Source organism: Pleurodeles waltl, chromosome 12 (assembly GCF_031143425.1).
Source record: "Pleurodeles waltl isolate 20211129_DDA chromosome 12, aPleWal1.hap1.20221129, whole genome shotgun sequence".
NCBI lineage: Eukaryota > Metazoa > Chordata > Amphibia > Caudata > Salamandridae > Pleurodeles > Pleurodeles waltl.
The window spans coordinates 407422137-407433927 of record NC_090451.1 but is presented as its reverse complement, the minus strand read 5'-3'; positions in this window follow the sequence as shown (position 1 = coordinate 407433927).

Genomic DNA, 11791 nt, shown 5'->3' with positions numbered 1-11791 from the left:
AAGCCAGTGATATGTCTTGGTGGGTATAATATTATCTTATTTGTAGAGGCTTAGGCTCAGTCTGATTGCTCGGCTATGTACCCATAATAGACTGGCAATACGTTTCTGGCATAGATTATGCTGCAATAGTCTATGAGTGATATGCATAGTGTACTTGCTCACCCAACCGTCAATTTGGAGTAGTGGAAAGGTGCTTAAACGTAAGCTGAAATTGATGCCCTTTACCACTGTGTTAACTCGAAGAGTGAACACATCTTGAGTCAAAATGTATCTCAATTTTCTTAGCTTTTTGGGCAATTAAAGTAGGGGTTCTTAGTTCTTGGGGCAGTCAACCTGTATGGAAACTAACTCAGTTTCTCTTACTACACGGATGTCAGTTTTGTATGGAGAAGGAGCTCTCCTTCCTCCAGTGTTGCACAGTAAGAAAGACCTTTCATATACCTTAATCGATGATTCATACCAATAGAGCTTTCGTTTTTCTCTTCAAGACATGTAATTTATTTCACTTTCTGTATCTATTTTTTGACAGCTATAAACTGCCATGGTTACACAAACGAACCTCGATGGACTGCATGTATCATAAGGACGAGAACAGCAAAAATCAAATTTTATTGAAATTTCCATCACGTGTTTTCATGGGTGCATTGACCAACAAAATAAGGAGGATCGCACAGAGCTTTATGCATTTGCTTAGGGAAGATCATTTATTCACAGTGTGAAAATATTTATTTGAGCCGTTACCTTCCTTATTAATGTAAGATTAGATATTTATGTTGTCATTTCCCAAAGAGGTGGAATAACAAGTCTTATTTGGCAGTAACAAAACTTCTGGCCATTACCAGCACTTAAATTGTACTGTGGTGAGCATTGGCACTTATATTTGGGTACCAGGAATTATTTGTCATCATCAGACTTTGAACCTGAGAAAGAGAGAGAAAAAATGGAAAGGATGAGAGAAGAAGGAAATATGGGTAGGATAGCAGTGACAAAGCTAGCATGGATGAAAGAAACTGCAGGGGTGAGATAAAGGTGCAGGAATTATAAGCTAGTGGAAGAAAGAGCCACTAGGTGGAATCAAGAAGAGGCATCATTGGTATTCGGAGGCAGCAGTGGTGTTTTTTGTAAGAAAAACTCTGGGGTCAAAGGAGGGGGGAGCGATGTGTGTATGTTTTGTGTATTTTAAAATTATTTATTTAAAAATTAAGCACTACCTGCAGATCTCATCTCAAAAACCACAGGAAGCCCCGCTGAGAGGGTGGGGGGGGGGGGTTTAGAAATGGGGACTCTAGTTTGCAGTGGTTTACCACCTCTCCAAGTAGGGACCCTCACTCTAGTCAGGGTAAGAGAGCCACACAGCCAAGATAACCCCTGCTCACCTCCTTGGGAGCTTGGTTCAAGCGGGTAGGCTTATATCAGAGAAAATGTGTAAAGTATTTGTACACACACACACACACATCCTTGTGGGGGCTATGTGTGGATACCTGCCTTGTGGGGACTAACCTTTCCCATTGTTTTTAAAATATACTAATAACAGAAAAATGTTCAGAAAACAATCATGATACAGGATCCTACTTCAAATTTGTAAATATTTTAAATGCATGCACAGAACCATCTTTATGGGAACTTGAACACATGCTACTATCCTTGTGGTGACCTAATCCATAATTACCATTTGTTATTGATGCAGACAAAGGCACATGACTAAATGTTGATTTTATCAACAATATACACAAATAACATTATTATATATTGATTGCTCGCATGTTCTAGGGATACACAAAAGATGCATTATGCTAATAATCTGTCAGAAGATATGATAACATGATGACAGAAAGGCACTTAGAGCTGTATCTAATACATTGATTAGTGTTCAAAATCTTAGGAGATGTGGGAACTCAAACATAAAGAAATTAACAGTTGGAATCAAGCAAAATGGACTAGTGAACACCAGAGTTTGATTACTTGCTTGCATTGTTGTCAAAGTATCTGTTAGATCGCATCTCCTTAGGAAGGCATGTAATGTTAATGTATGCATATGGATGGTGTGTCAAAATGGCCACAGGGATGGTATGTGAGCACTGCATTAGGATGGTGTGTGATGGTGTCCACAGAGGTGATATATGACCACAGTAATAGTACTGGTCTCTACAGAGATGGTGCCTACAGCTATGAGGAGAGTACCCGCAGAGGAACAGTTTGAAGATAATTATATTCAATTCCTCACAGAGATTATGTATGATTATAGTAGTGCTCAAGTCCTCAAAGAAATGGGGTGTGAAAGTAATTATCTCCAAATCCCCATAAAGATAGTGTGTTAATTATTGGGATGTTCAAGTCCCTACAGAGATAGTGTGCGGGGATGATCATGTTCAAGCCCCCACTCAAATAGTGTGTAAATATAATAATTGAGTCCCCACACAGAGAGTATGAAGATAACGAACTTCAAGGCCAAACAGGCTGTGTGTAATTATAGAAATTTTCAAGTCCCCACAGAGACAGTGTGTGAAAGCATTCAGGTTCAAGTCCCCACAAAGATTGTGTGTTATTACAGTGATGTTTAAGTCCTCTCAAAGATAGTGTGTTATTATAGTGATGTTCATGATCCTTACAGAGATAGTGTGTGTTTATTGGAATGTTCAAGTCCCCAGAGAGATAACGTGTGAAGATAATCTTGTTCAAGTCCCAATTGAAATAGTGTGAGAAGACAATGTTAAAGTCCCCACTGAAATTGTGAGAAGGCAATGTTGAAGTCTCCACACAGTGTTTAAAAAAGTGATATTCAAGTCCCCCAGTATGGTGCATTATAGCAGTATCAATGTCCCCAGAGTGAAAGTGTGTGGTTATAGGAATGTTCAAGTCACCAGGAAGATAGTGTGTGAAGATAATCGTGATGATGAAGACCCACTGAGAAATCGTAGGTTTATTATGATGTTCAAATACTTCCAAACATAGGCCCTCATTACAACCCTGGCGGTCGGTGATAAAGTGGCTGTAATACCGCCAACAGGCCGACGGTAAAAAAAAATGAATTTCGACCATGGCGGAAACCGCCAACACAGACAGCCACTGTAACACTCCGACCGCCACGGCGGTAGAAACAAACACAGCAGTGGTAACTGCCAACCGACAAGTGGAAGAAAATGTACCGCCCATAGTATTACAAGGCACCAATCCATCAGCTTTTCCGGGGCGGTTCCAACGGCATCAAAAGCACAGCCAAAACAGTACACGGAAGGGAAACCACTCACCTCTCGACACCCAACGAGGAACCAGGACGCCATGGAGCCCGAACTACAGATGTTACCAATGTTAGTGTATCTTCTCATCTCCCAGTAGTACGAAGGACGGCAGCGACAACCACGGTGAGTACTGCACCTAGCACACAGGGGAGGGGAGGAGGGAAAAGAGAGTGACACACACATGCAACACCCCCACCCACAACACACACACACATATCCAATCACATCACAGATACACCCCGTCACCCCCTGGAAGAACACAAGGACCAAACGAAATGAGTTTAACAAGTGTAATATTTGAACAATCAGATAGCCCAGTATAACAGTAAATAATCACTATATACAAATATTTACAGCTAGTACACAAATCGATACACTGTCCCATTAAATGTCCGTGGACCAGTGGTCCCAAAAAGCATGGGCGACACCCACACATGACACCTGCCTCAAAACGGAGAGGACACTGCAGGGGCATCAGGTTGAAAACAAAACAGGCACCTCAGGGGGAAGGGGAGGGGGGGCACCTCAGCCGGATGATGGAACGATGCCACTGCTTCTCAAGGGGGCTCCATGACCACTGCTTGCTCCTGGGGAGTACACAGCCACAGTCTCTCAAGTGGGTGGTTTGCCCACTGCTTGCTCCTAGGGAGTACAAAGCCACAGTCTCTAAAGTCTCTCAAGTGGGTGGGTTCCCCACTGCTTGGTCCTGGGGAGTACAAAGCCACAGTCTCTCAAGTGGGTGGGTTGCCCACTGCTTGGTCCTGGGGAGTACAAAGCCACAGTCTCTCAAGTCGTGACATGTTCCACTGGTTCTGGAGGGGGCTTGGTGCCCATAGTGCTTCATCCTACCAAGGACTGGGTTAGTGGATGTTGTCTCCACTGGTTCTGGAGGGGCTTGGTTCCCAGAGTGCTTTATCCTGCCAATGACTGTGTTAGTGGATGTTTTTCTCCACTGGTTCTGGAGGGGGCCTGATGTCCAGAGTGCTTCATCCTGCCAAGGACTGTTAGTGGATGTTTTTCTCCACTGGTTCTGGAGGAGTTTGGTGCCCAGAGTGCTCCATCCTGCCAAGGACTGTGTTAGTGGATGTTTTTCTCCACTGGTTCTGGAGGGGGCTTTGTGCCCAGAGTGCATCATCCTGCCAAGGACTGTGTTAGTGGATGTTTTTCTCCACTGGTTCTGGAGAGGGCTTGGTGCCCAGAGTGCTTCATCCTGCCAAGGACTGTGTTAGTGGATGGTTTTCTCCACTGGTTCTGGAGGGGGCTTGGTGCCCAGTGTTGCTGCACCTGGGGTGTGGCAGTTCCCATTCCCTCACCTGGGTGTCTGAGCCACAAGATTTTCAGGGAACAGATAGCATGATACTCCATGGAGGCAGAGCCACACTCCACCTTGCAACGACTTAGGCTGTAAACTGCTGGTAGTGCCAGTGCTGGTGGTGGTGCCTCATGTAGTGTGTGCAGGGTCCAGGACGTCTCCTGCAGCCTCGGACGGCTGCCCACTGGGGATGCTGCTGATGTCCGCTGTAGTGGCACTGGCTGGGCACGTCGCAGGGCAGGTGGCGGCGGCTGCGGCGATGTCTGTGACGGAGATGCTGGTGGTACTGTCCCTGGTGCTGGTGTCTGTAGTAGTGGAAGGAGACACCAGGCCATCTCCAGCAGACTCGGACGGCTGCCCACTAGGGATGATGCTGGTGACTGTAGTTGTGGCAGCTGCCGTGCAGGTGGTGGCGCAGATGGCGGTGAAGGTGGTGGTGCTCTGTGCCCTGAGGTGACTTTTCTTTGCTTTTGTGTACCTTCCCCACCTTGGTAGTCGCTGCTGGGACCTTGGCACTGTCCTCTTTGTTTCTGGATGAGGCCTTGCTGGGTGGGTGGTGCGGCTTTTCTCTTCTGCATGCTGGCCCCTTCTTTACCTTGGCAGGTGGCAGAATCAGGTGGTCCTTGGCTTCAGTAGGTGGCACACTGGCAGCCCTGATGGGTGCCCCCTTCGATCCTCCCGGACTTGAAGAGACCACAGTGGACGACGATTTGGTGGCTGAGGTGCTGGCCTGGGCTCTAGACATCCTGGCCCTAGGGGAAGGACGGGGGGAGGTGTAAGAAGAGGTCAATGTGAGCCAGGAAAGGTTTTTTAGACACACTGGGACGGGAAGATGGAGGAGGTTTGGGAGTGGAGGAAGAGGTAGTGGTTGTAGGAGGTGTACGTCTGCTGAGTTTGGGTGAAGGTGCATGGGTTGGAGGTTGTTGTGAGATGGATGGCTGTTGAGTGTGTGTGTGCCACCGTTTGTGTACTTTGGGAGGAGGGCTCACAGACACACTGGGAGAGGACACAGGGGACGTGTGAATTGTAGAGGGGGTGGTGACTGAACGTGGCCGGGGTGTAGGGATGGGCATGCTGGTGATAGAGGTAGGGGCTGAGGATGTAGTGCATGCAGGTGTGAGTAGAGACAAGACAGGGAGGGAGGTAGAGGACGTGGAGGAGGGGGACACAGTGGAGGAAGTGGATGTTGGTGTGTCTGCATGTGTATGGTGTTTGTGTGAGTGCCTGTGGGATGTGTGGTGCTTATGTTTGGCAGAGCCACTTTTGTATGTTGATGTGTATGCATGCTGGTCTGATGGTGTGCTTAGGATAGGCTGAGGTAGAGGGGATTGGGTCGGGGTAGTGGAAGTTGGAGGGGGGAGGCTAGACACACGGACAATGGCTGCCATCAGTGCAGAGGCGAGAGCCTGAAATGCTCTCTGTTGGGCCGCCACGCCAGAATGAATGCCCTCCAGGTATGCATTTGTTTGCTACAAATGCCTCTCGACACCCTGGATGGCATTCAGAATGGTTGACTGCCCAACAGTGAGGGAACCGAGGAGGTCATTAACCTCCTCACTGAGGGCAGCAGGGCTGACTGGGGCAGGGCCTGAGGTGCCTGGGGCGAAGGAGATGCCCACCCTCCTGGGTGAGCGGGCACAGGAAACACTCTGAGGGGCTGCTAGGAGGGCGGTACTGGTAGGTGGGGTGGCAGCTGTACCTGTTGTTGCAGTGGGCACAGACGTGCCCGCCACCTCAAGGGAGCTCCCATCAGAGGAGGAGTCACTGTCGCTGGTGTCCCCTCCTGTCCCCATCATGGAGCTCCCCTCGCCCTCCGTCCCACTGGTGCCTTCAGACTCCATACATTCACCCTCCTGGGCCATGTGGGATGCAGCTCCCTCCGTCTCCGGTGCCTCTGCTCCTCCGCCAGATGATGCTAATGCACACAAGGACAGGATGACAAAACAAAAAAGGGGGGAAAGACAGAGGAGACACATGGTCAATGCCAGCAACACCACTACCATTGGCGGACAAAACACACAGGGAGCAGCCCTATGCACTAGGCCATGCCCCAGCAGTTAGTAGGAAAATCACCTGCCCATGGGGGACTATGCCTAACCCCATTTGCTGCACACCTGGAACCCAGAGGAGGCTGGCTAGTTGTAGATGTCCACTAACACTAATGGGGTTGGAGTGCCACAGAGCCTGCCTAACAAGGGACCTACCCTACCAAATTCACCCTGGCCTAGGGGAACCCACAGCCCACATCCCCCCCCCAGACACCTCGTAAAGCACACTGAGTCAGCTGAATGAGACTGTAGTCACCCCTTCTGGCTGCTGTGATGCCCTCAAACGCCCATCCAACTCTGGATATGCCACCACCAGGATCCGGAACATCAGTGGTATCATGATGCGACGGTCACCCCTTCCACTTTGGGAGGCCATCCCCAGCTGGGCCTCCACCGTCTTCTTGCTCCAGCGGTGCAGGTCCTCCCATCTCTTGCGGCAGTGAGTGCTCCGTCTATAATAGACCCCCAGGATCCGTACTTTCTTGGCGATGGCACGCCAAATACCCCTCTTCTGGTGGGCGCTGACCTAGAGGAAAGTTATAGGATGAAAGGAAATTACTCCCCCGTCCGGTTCGTCATACTCATTGCCCAGCAGTTCCCACCCATGCCCTGACACACATACACTCACCATCCTCACATGCAGGCCTCAGCCCCCCCACATGTATCCTCCATCCACACAACTCCATACATTCATGTCCCACACATCATGCTCACTGTTTACTTACCTGTTTGTCTGGAGGACCGTAGAGTAGCGTGTACTGAGGGGAGGACCCCGTCCACTAGTCTCTCCAACTCCTCCAAAGTGAAGGCAGGGGCCCTTTCCCCAGACACTCGAGCCATTGTCACTTCCAGACACAGGTCACAGCAGCACTTGCAGTGTAGGTCCTCTCCTGTTGAAGGTCAGGTATCAAGTGAGTGAAAAGATAAAAAATGGTGGGCATGTCCGCGTCGGTGCGTACCGTCACTGCCGGCGTACATCTTCATTGGCTCCTGGAACCCATAGGGCCCAATGATAACCAATGCTGAATTGCGCAGCGGTCTTCAACCACCTACCACGACGTTGCACAACACCAGCACAGTTACCTCATTTCCCCTTGTCCCTCCTTCCTGGTCAGGCAGCCGCCATTTCAGGGTGGCACATGGCAGGGCACCTAACTGCGTCACAGCTCATTTGGGCAGAAATACGGACAGACAACACCACACACGGATGTACTCACATTAGTGCAAAAACATTTGTGCAACCTATGTGGTACATGACCTTCTGCTCACCATTCTCCACCATAGGGCACATCCGCTGGGGCAGATGATGAGATAGCGTCATCCTCCGGTGTACAGACCCCTGGTGGACCTGTCGACAATGGAAGAAAGACACATCATTATCACCTACAGACTTGATCGTGCCACAATCCAAGAACTGTGTGCCCAATTGGAGCCAGACCTGATGTCAGCTATCCACCATCCCACAGGTATCCCCCCTCTGGTGCAGGTCCTGTCAGTTCTACATTTCCTGGCCAGTGGTTCCTTTCAAACAACAGTGGCCATGGCATCAGGGATGTCTCAGCCAATGTTCTCTAACGTGTTGTCCAGAGTGTTATCTGCCTTGCTGAAACACATGCGCAGCTACATCGTTTCCCCCCAGGTGGAGGATTTGGCCACAGTGAAAGCTGACTCCAATGCTCTGTGACATATCCCCAACCTCATTGGTCTCATTGGTGGCACACATGTGGCATTTGTCCCCCCCCCGCAGGAACGAACAGGTGTACAGAAACCATAAAAGCTACCATTCAATGAATGTGGAGATGGTGTGTTTGGCAGACCAGTACATCTGTCATGTGAATGCCAAGTATCCTGGCTATGTGCATGAGCTTACATTTTGAGTAATAGCAGTATCCCTTATGTGATGGGGCAACTCCAGAGACACCAGGTGTGGCTAATAGGTGAGCCCAAGGTCCCCACACAGTATGAATAGGTTTCTTGGTATGGGGTAGTCCCTAAGGGTTGGTGTATGTCTAACAGATATCCCTCGACATTTGCAGGTGACTCAGGTTACCCCAGCCTCTCATGGCTACTGACCCCAGTGAGGAATGCTAGGACAAGGGCAGAGGAACGCTACAATGAGGCACATGGGCGAACTAGGTGTGTTATTGAGCGGACTTTTGGCCTCCTGAAGGCCAGATTCTGGTGCCTCCATCTAACAGGTGGCTCCCTATACTACTCACTGAAGAAGGTGTGCCTGATCATCGTGGCATGCTGTATGTTGCACAACCTGACTTTGCGACGCCAGGTGCCTTTTTTGCAGGAGGATAAGCCTGATGTTGGTCTTGTGGCAGCTGAAGAGCCTGTGGACAGTGAGGAAGAGGAGGCAGAGGAAGAAGATATTGACAACCAAAACAACATCATCATGTAGTACTTCCAGTGACACACAGGTAAGAGACTGGCACTGCTCATCTCATATCTAACTACTGTAGGACATTGTATAAGTCAGCCTTTTAACCTCTGTGTATGGACCCTGACAGTTCACTTTGCTTTCCTTTTCAAAGATCTGGGTACCTCATTATGCCTTCTGCTATGTTTACTGCTGCCCAACAACTGTCATACTTTGGTATGTGCAAAAGAACATTTACATTGTTATTTGTCGAAGAAGTTGTAATAATACATTTATGAAAGTACAGACTGACTCCAGATTGTTTTGTGATTTAAGGGTGTGTATTTAAGTGCTAAGAAGTGGAGGGGGATGTGCAACGGGCTGGGGTGACGGTGGAGGAATATCCATGGTAGAGTCCAGTCTCTTTGTATCACAGGTTCATTGTCCAAGGGGGCATAGGTAGTGGAGCAATGGCAGTTCAAGGTGGACAGGGTAACATAGTGGATCAGAAGGGTGACAATCAGGAGGGTCTTATTTCCTGGCGGGTGTCTTGACAATGTTCTCTGTATTGTGCGTGGATCGCAGGGACCGTTTGCGGGGTGGTTCTCCTTCTGCAGGGGGTGGGGTGCTGGTGGCCTGTTGGTCCTGTGGTGGGACCTCCTGTCCACTAGCGCCAGTGGACGTGGAAGGCTGTTCATCATTCGGGCTGGTGTCAGGGGCCCGGTGGTGTGCCACTGCCTCCCTCATTGTGTTGGCCATGTCTGCCAGCAACCCTGCAATGCGACCAGGGTGGTGTCAATGGACTTCAAGTCCTCCCTGATCCCCAGGTACTGCTGTTCCTCCTGCAGCCACTGGGTCTCTTGAAACTTGGCCAGTACCGTGCCCATGGTCTCCTGGGAATGGTGGTATGCTCCCATGATGTTTGAGAGTGCCTCGTGGAGGGTCGGTTCCCTGGGCCTGCCTCCCCCATGTCGCACAGCAGTCCTCCCAGCTTCCCTGTTATCCTGTGCCTCTGTCCCTGGAACCGTGTGCCCACTGCCACTGACCCCAGGTCCCTGATCATCCTGTGTTAGTGGGTTTGCCTGGGGTCACTGTAGTGGTGGACACACTGCTGATTGACGTGTCCTGGGGACAGTGGCATGGGCCCGCTGGGTGGGTGCTGTGGTGGTGTTTCATGAGGGGGGAGGTTCTGTGGTGGTTTGGAACTGTGGCAGGTGAACCGACTGTCCAGAGGTCCCTGATGGGCCGGTCTGGTCATCCTGATCCAGGCGTGCAGAGCTGCTGTCGTCACTGTGGGCCTCTTCTGTCGGGGGACTGGATATGGCTGGCACCTCCTGTCCGGTGACGTTGAGTAGGGGTCCTGTTGGGGTGTAAATGCATTGTTATTGTATCTGTGTGTGCCATCTTGTGCAATGGGTGTGTTTCCCTCTACTACTGTGCTTGCAAATCGCCTTGGCCCGAATATGTGACAGAACAACTAGGTCCTAAACAACTATAGCCTAAACCACTACTGCTAAACAACTAAAAAGTCTCTACAACTAAGTGCTGAACAACTACTGTCTGAACAACTATTGTGTCTGAATAACAATTGCCTGAACAACTAATATATATATATATTCTAACCAACTAATAAACCATAAGAACCAAAAGGAAAACCTTACCTTAAAATTAGTTGTTCAGGCAATTGTTATTCAGGCACAATTGTTGTTTAGACAGTAGTTGTTCAGTACTTAGTTGTAGAGACTTTTTAGTTGTTTAGCAGTAGTGGTTCAGGCAAGTAGTGGTTTAGACCTAGTTGTTCAGGATGTTTCCCCCTTGGCCCTTGTGTGAGTGGTGATTGTGTGCCCTGGTTGAGTCTCTCCCTTGGACATGCTTTGGTGATGGGTGTCCATGCAGGTCTGCGATGGGTGTCCATGCATTGTTGTCACATGCAGGGCTTAGTATTGGGGTGTGTGGGTTGTGATAGTGGGGTATCTGTGAGGTGTTGGGGTGATGGGTGTGAGGGTAGGAGTAGAAGTTTGTGATGGCATGCAGGTAGGGTGGGCGATATAGTAGTAAAGTTTTGACTTACCAGAGTCCAGTCCTCCTGCTACTCCTGCGAGGCAATCAGGATGCATGATCACCAAGACTTGCTCCTCCCATGTTGTTTGTTGTGGGGGAGGAGGTGGGGGTCCACCGCCAGTCCTCTGTACGGCTACCTGGTGTCTGGATACCACAGAACGTACCTTCCCTGTAGGTCGTTCCACCTCTTCCTGATGTCATCCCGTGTTCTTGGATGCTGTCCCACTGCATTGACCCTGTCGACAATTCTCCGCTATAGCTCCATCTTCCTTGCAATGGACATCTGCTGCACCTGTGATCCGAATAGCTGTGGCTCTACCCGGATGATTTCCCCCAGGGTGTGTGTTGTTTTGTGAGTGGATGGTGTATGAGTGATGGTGTTGTGTGCCTCTGGATGCTGGTGTTGTCTTATCTTTTCTGTCTCTCTGCTTCTTCCAAAAATGTTGTTGTAAGGGGTTGTGGGTAATGTAGGTGTGTGTTTTATAGTGGTGTGAGTGTGTGGGTTTGGTGTGTGTATGTGTGTCAGGTGTGTGTATTTTGAATTGTCCAATGTGGTTGTGTTTTGTAAATGTGTGTGTATTTTGAGCGCGACGGTGTGTACCGCCAATGGTTTACTGTGGTTGAATGTCCGCTGCGTTGATACGTGGGTCGTTATAGTGTGGGCGTGTTCCTGTTTGCGTAATGGTGTGGGTTTTGCTATCGCGCGTTTATCACTGACCTTTGGTGTGGCGGACTTGTGTGGGTGTCTGTATTGTGGAGGATGGTT